Genomic DNA, 6,293 nt, shown 5'->3' with positions numbered 1-6,293 from the left:
GATATGACCTCTACTTTAACTCTCTCCTGCCCTTCCTTCCTTCCTTCCTTCCTTTTTTCCTTCCGTTTCTCCTTCTGTCATTCCCATTCTTCCTTCTTCCCTTCCTTCCTTCCTTCCTTCCTTTTCCACCTGCTCCTTTCCTTCGTTCCTTCAATACTCATCTGTCCTCTTGTTTTACTCTGTCTTACCCTCTCTTCCTTCCTTCCTTCTCTCCTTCCGTTCCTCCTTCAGTCATTCCTTCCTTTCTTCCATCTTCCCTTCCTTCCTTCCTTGATATTAGACTCATAAAACAGATACCACAGACGGAGCAAACAGTCTTAAATAGGTGTGCTGTTGTTTTTTTCCCCTTAATACTCCTCTTGTGTGTATTCATTGTTCCTCCCTCATTTTCTTCTTTTTTCTTGTTTGTCTTCCCTTTCCTTGCTTCATTCTTCCTTTTCCTTCCAATTTTCCTTCTTTTCTTTCATTCTTTTCATTGTTTTATTGTCTTCCAAGTCCTTTTTCTTATTTTCTTCCTTTTTTTCTTCATCTTCCCTCCTTCCTTCGTCTTTTCTTTCCTTCCTTCCTTTCTTCTTTCTTTCCTTCGTCTCGTCTTCTTTTATCTTTCCTTCTTCCTTTTTTCTTTCTTTCCTTTCTTCACTCCTTTCATTCCCTTTTCCTTCCGTCTTTCTTCCTTTCCACTTTCCTTCACTCCTTCGTTCTCCCTGTCATCTTCACTGTCATTTATTCTCTCTCTCTCTCTCTCTCTCTCTCTCTCTCTCTCTCTCTCTCTCCATTTGTTCTCATCTATATCTCCTCTTTTTCCGCTCCTTCTCCCCTGTCTCTCTCTCTCTCTCTCTCTTTCTTTCTTTCTGTCTCTTTATTTTCCCAGTTCCTTATCCTCTCTGTCGCATCCTGTAAATCCTTTTATCTTGTTATCTTCATTCTCTCTCTCTCTCTCTCTCTCTCTCTCTCTCTCTTTCTCCTACCTATTAAAATTTGCTGGATTATCGGCCTTATACATAAAGGATTATTTCTTAACACAAGCAGATAAGGAGAGAAGAGAGGAGAGGAGAGGAGAGGAGGGAAGAGGAGAGGAGAGGAGGGAAGAGGAGAGAAGTCGAGAGGCAGAGAGGAGAGGAGAGGAAAGTGATAGATGTAGAGACTATAGGAGAGAGGAAAGTAGAGGAGAGATGAAGCAAGAGGAGAAGGAAAAAGAGGAGAAAGAAGCGAGGAAGATAGGCGGGACGTGAGGAGAATTGAAAATATGTAAGATTTTTGTCCCATATAAAGATGCTGAGTTTTGAGAAGGTGCAATTTTGTGATGGATTTAAGATATTAATTTGTCTCTCTCTTTTCAGGCTTTACGTCATCTGAGGGTGACATCATTAAAGCTAGTGAAGGTATGTCTCTCTCTCTCTCTCTCTCTCTCTCTCTCTCTCTCACAGGGAGGAGTGGGTAAGCATCCTGTGTGGAGAGGTCCGGGTGGTGGCTGACGTCCGCTACTGTCAATATTGTGACGAGGCTTCATCTCTGTCTCTAGCTATACGTTCTATATGCTCTTTCCTTCCAAACTTCCCTCCTTTCCTTCCTTCCTTCCCTCCTTTCCCTCTTTTCTCATTCCTTCTAGCTTTATCATCCTTCCTTCCTCCCTTCCTCCCTCCCTCCTTCTTTCCATCCTTCCTTCCTTCCTTCTTTCCATCCTTCCCTCCCTTCCTTCACCTTCAGCGTGAGGTACTGTCTAACTTCCCTTTCTTCCCTCCTTTCCTCCTTTTTCCTCCAGTCCTCTTCCTCTCCCATTCCTCATCCTCTCCCATTCTTCTTCCTCTTTCTTCCTTCTTTCCTTCCTTCCTTCCTCCCTCCTCTTTCTTTCACCTCCTCCTCTTCTTCCTAAATCCTCCTTCACTGTCCTTCCTCCTCCTTCATTTGGATCCTCCCCTAACTTAGCTCCTTGACGTAGTTGAATTGTGATCGTCTGGGAACCATAACTCTGCTGAACCCCCCCCCCTCTCTCTCTCTCTCTCTCTCTCTCTCACACACACACACACACACACACACACACACACACACACAAGAATTATATTGTTCATGCTAACGTCAGGCATTTTCCTTCTGCTCTAGAGAGACGCATCTTTTTTTTTTATTTTTTTGGCTGTCTTGAGTTTAGATTTCTTCAAGACGGACAGTTTTCTCCTTTCTTTTTTCCCCTGATTCTACCCTAGCTTACCCTACCCTACCCTACCCTACCCTACCCTAACCAAACCTAACTCTACCCTACCCTCCTACCCCACCCTACCCTACCCTACCCTTACCTAACCTAACCTAACCTAACCTAACCAAACTTGACCTCAAATAACCGGGCTGGTATATACAAAGTCAGCGTGGTCTGGGCTGGTCTGGTGTGGGTCTGGCTGGGCTTAAAGACTCTTGTATTGGAGGTCTGTGATCTGTTTGAACGGCGGCCAGGATAGTGTTTTTTTCTCTTTGAAGGACTGAACTGATTCGGTCTCTCTTTCTCCCTTCATCCCTTTCTTCTCCCTTCCCTTTATTTGCTTATTCTCCGTTTCTCCTTTCCCTTTCTCTTATCCTTCCCTTCCCTTCCCTTCCCTTCCCTTCCCTTCTTTTACTTCGTCATCGTCGTATTCTTTGGGGACCTTTTCTTCTCAATTCCTCTTCGTTTTTCCTCATTTTCCTCATTCCATTTTTGTCTTTCCCTTCTTCTCGCTATTCTCTGGTTCACTGCATTTAATCCTGTCTTTTTATTTCATTTTTGGCCTTTGCTTTTCATCCTTTCTCTCTCTCTCTCTCTCTCTCTCTCTCTCTCTCTCTCTCTCTCTCTCTCTCTCTCTCTGTCACGCTGTCTTTCTTCCCTCCCCCCCTCCATCTCTCACTTCTTTCTTTCCCTCCCTTTATGTCTTCTCCCTTCCCTTTCTTTCTTATCTCTCCCCCCCTTTTGTCCTTCCCTTCTCTTCCTTTCCCTCTTTGTCTCCCCTTCCTCTCCTTCTCCCCTTCCTCTCCTTCTCCCCTTCCTCTCCTTCTCCCTCTGTCTCTCATCTTCTCTCCAGGACTTTCCTTTCCCTTAATTTTTCTTCCCTTCCCCTTCTCTTCTCACTCCATGCTTTCTCTTTTCATTCTCTTCATTCTCACTTCATTCTTATCACCCTTTCTCATATTGTGTCTTCCTTCTCTCTTCCCAGAGCCTCTCTCTTGTCTATCCCTCCCTCCTTCCCTCCTTCCCTTCCTTCTTCCTTCCCTCCTTCCTTCCCTTCTTTCCCTTCTATCCTTCCCTCCTTCCTTCTCTCCTCCCTGACCCTCTCCTTTGCAAGCCCTCCATCATGTCAAGTTATTGAAATGATGAGATGGTATCACTAGTGGGAGGAAAGTGGGGAGGGAGGGAGGGAGGGAGGGAGAGAAGACTGTAGAGAGAATGAGGGTAGGAAAGGAGGGAGGAAGGGAAGGAAATCTGTAGAGAGGAAGAGGGTAGGAAAGGAGGGAGAGAGGAAGGAAGGTAAGTATGGAGGGAGAGAGGTTAGGTAACAGGGAGGAAAGGAGAGATGGGAGAGGGGGATAAGGGAAGGGAGGGAAGAGAACAAATCGAGGAGGGAAAGGAAGAAAGTAGTAGGGAGAGAGGAGGGGAGGAAGTTGATGGTAGAGGGTGCGAGGTCTGTTGCTATTTCCTTTGTAAAATGAAGAAAGGAAGGAAGAGAGAGAGAGAGAGAGAGAGAGAGAGAGAGAGAGAGAGAGAGAGAGAGAGAGAGAGAGAGAGAGATAGGAAGGAATGAGGGAAGGAGGTACAGAAGAAAAAGGGGGAGGCAAGGGGAGAGGGGAAAAGATAGAGCAGAATGTCTCAAGGGAAAGCATAATGTGAGGTGAAAGGTCAGAGGAAGGGGAGAAAAAACTAATAAGGAGAGAGAGAGAGAGAGAGACAGACAGACAGACAGACAGACAGACAGATAATATCACATGTAAACACGGCCCTTTGTACACGTTCGGCGAAATACTCCTTGATCTCCATTCAGTATGAGCCGAAACATGCTCTCCCAATGCTCCAGGTCTGTTCGGGTACATGGGATCTCGCGTTCGGTGTCTCAGTTCGATTCGGCGTCCATGGTATGCCTGGAGAGATTGTGAGACGACTTGAGCAGTTCGCCGTAATTTCCAAAGCACGTTCGTCAGGTGTGCAGATTGATATAGTTGATATTTACTTGATTCTCCCTCGTAAATTATTTTTATTATTATTATTATTATTATTATTATTATTATTACTCTTGCTGGTATTATTATTATTATTGTTACTATTATTGTTGTTGTTGTTGTTATTGGTGTTGTTATTGTTGAAAGGATTGTAGTTACGACGGTGATTTGGTCGTAAGTTTCTCTGTGAATTTCATCGTAAGATTTGGGTAATATTTGGAGACGGAACGAAGTGTCTTAAGGTGTTCGTGTTTAAAGCGCATATTTACCTTTACAACACCTGCCCACACTACTCTCTCTCTCTCTCTCTCGATTCGTGGGACAAGTATCATCTTATCAAGTTAATATAGAGGGAACGGGTACGAGAGAGAGAGAGAGAGAGAGAGAGAGAGAGAGAGAGAGAGAGAGAGAGAGAGAAGGAAGTTCGGAGAGGAGGAATGAAGAGAGAAGGAAGCAAGGAGAGAGTTTAACACAAGTGAAGATGGAAGGATGAGATAAAGGAGGGAAGAGAGAGAATAGAGGAGAGAGAGAGAGAGAGAGAGAGAGAGAGAGAGAGAGAGAGAGGGGGGGGGAAGAAGTAAAAGAAAACCGTAGGAAAGAGGGAATGTGAAAAAGGAGGGAAGGAGAGGTGAAAGGAAGGAATGGAGGAAGAATGGAAGACGGAAAAGACAGATGGAAAGAAGGAGCGACGGCGAGAGGAAAGGATGGGAGATGGTAGGAAGAAGGAAGAGAGGGAAGAAGAGAGGGAAGGAAGGAGGGGAAAGGAGAGGGAAGGAGGGAGAGGAGGAGAGAAGAGGGATGGAGGGAAGGAAGGAGGGAACTATTGACCTATCCCCATGAATTTCAATGGACCCTCTGTGATCCTTCTCTCTCTCTCTCTCTCTCTCTCTCTCTCTAATGGACAAAGGTACAGGGTGAATCAATAAATAGGGTGACGAACAGGGGGTATCAAAAGGTTTCGCCATTATTCACCTTACATCAGAGGCCCCCTACCAGACTACAGTGTTTATCAGTATCCTTAACCCGATATATTGGACCGATATATTGACTTTTGGCTCACTCTGTACTCTTGTGACCTTGGATTAGGCCTATATTTTGTATCTGGCTGTTCTTATCTGCGTGACTTCTCTCTCTCTCTCTCTCTCTCTCTCTCTCTCTCTCTCTCTCTCTCTCTCTCTCTCTCTCGGCTATTGACTTTTACTATCTTGGTGTCTCGTAGATTACTTGTTTTATGTCCTTAGCGGCGTGTGTGTGTGTGTGTGTGTGTGTGTGTGTGTGTGTGTGTGTATAATTTAGAACCCTTTTTTTTATTAGAATAATAGGTCAGAGGTCAACGTTAGAGAGTTAGGGCGTACACTGACCTGGCAAAATCAACTTAAAATAAAGAAAAGACTATTTTTTTTTGTTTCTGAGTATCGCTAAATCTTCAGTATCGGACACAGGTATCGTAAAAGCAAAAGTGAGATCGTAAATTGCGGAAGTGTATTGTCCGTGTACCTCTAGTCGAAGTGCGTGATTGATGGACAGGTTGTGTTTTTATAAATTATATTCTCCGGGTATGGTAACGAACGAGGCGTATAGTGAAAGGGATGTGATGCATGTGGGGTAGTTTGCCTTGTCAAATGGACGCTGTGAGAGAGAGAGAGAGAGAGAGAGAGAGAGAGAGAACAGGTGTCCGGATTGTTCGAGATTGGTCTGGGCTCCCAAATGTTACCATCAGCTTCGTTTATCTTCGTATCATTTGCTCCGTAACACTTTTAATTAAGCCAAAGTGTGACGCATCAGTCTAAGTAGCCAGCAGTCGCAAACCATCCCCAAAAGTCAAAGACATAATAAGTAGCCAAAAAAAAAAAATCCCTGAAAAAATTTGCAAATAGATGTGCGGGAGTGAAGTTAAAAGCCTGCCGAGTGAATTTAAAAGCCGCGCGGGCAGTGGTATTTAAAGTCTGGGGTGAATTTAAAGTCCCCGTATATAAACACTGAGTTAAAGGGCTGCCTGAGTTAAAGGGACGGGTTTTCCTTCATTACTTTCCTGTGTATGTTTGACGGAATTGTAGATATATGTATAATGAATAATGCATGGTTGGATGGTTGATCTTACTGAAAGTACATACAGATGT

Source organism: Coenobita brevimanus, chromosome 25 (genome assembly GCF_032717465.1).
Source record: "Coenobita brevimanus isolate Jiangsu-jjx chromosome 25, ASM3271746v2, whole genome shotgun sequence".
In the NCBI taxonomy this organism is placed as follows: domain Eukaryota; kingdom Metazoa; phylum Arthropoda; class Malacostraca; order Decapoda; family Coenobitidae; genus Coenobita; species Coenobita brevimanus.
This window is presented reverse-complemented; position numbering follows the sequence as displayed.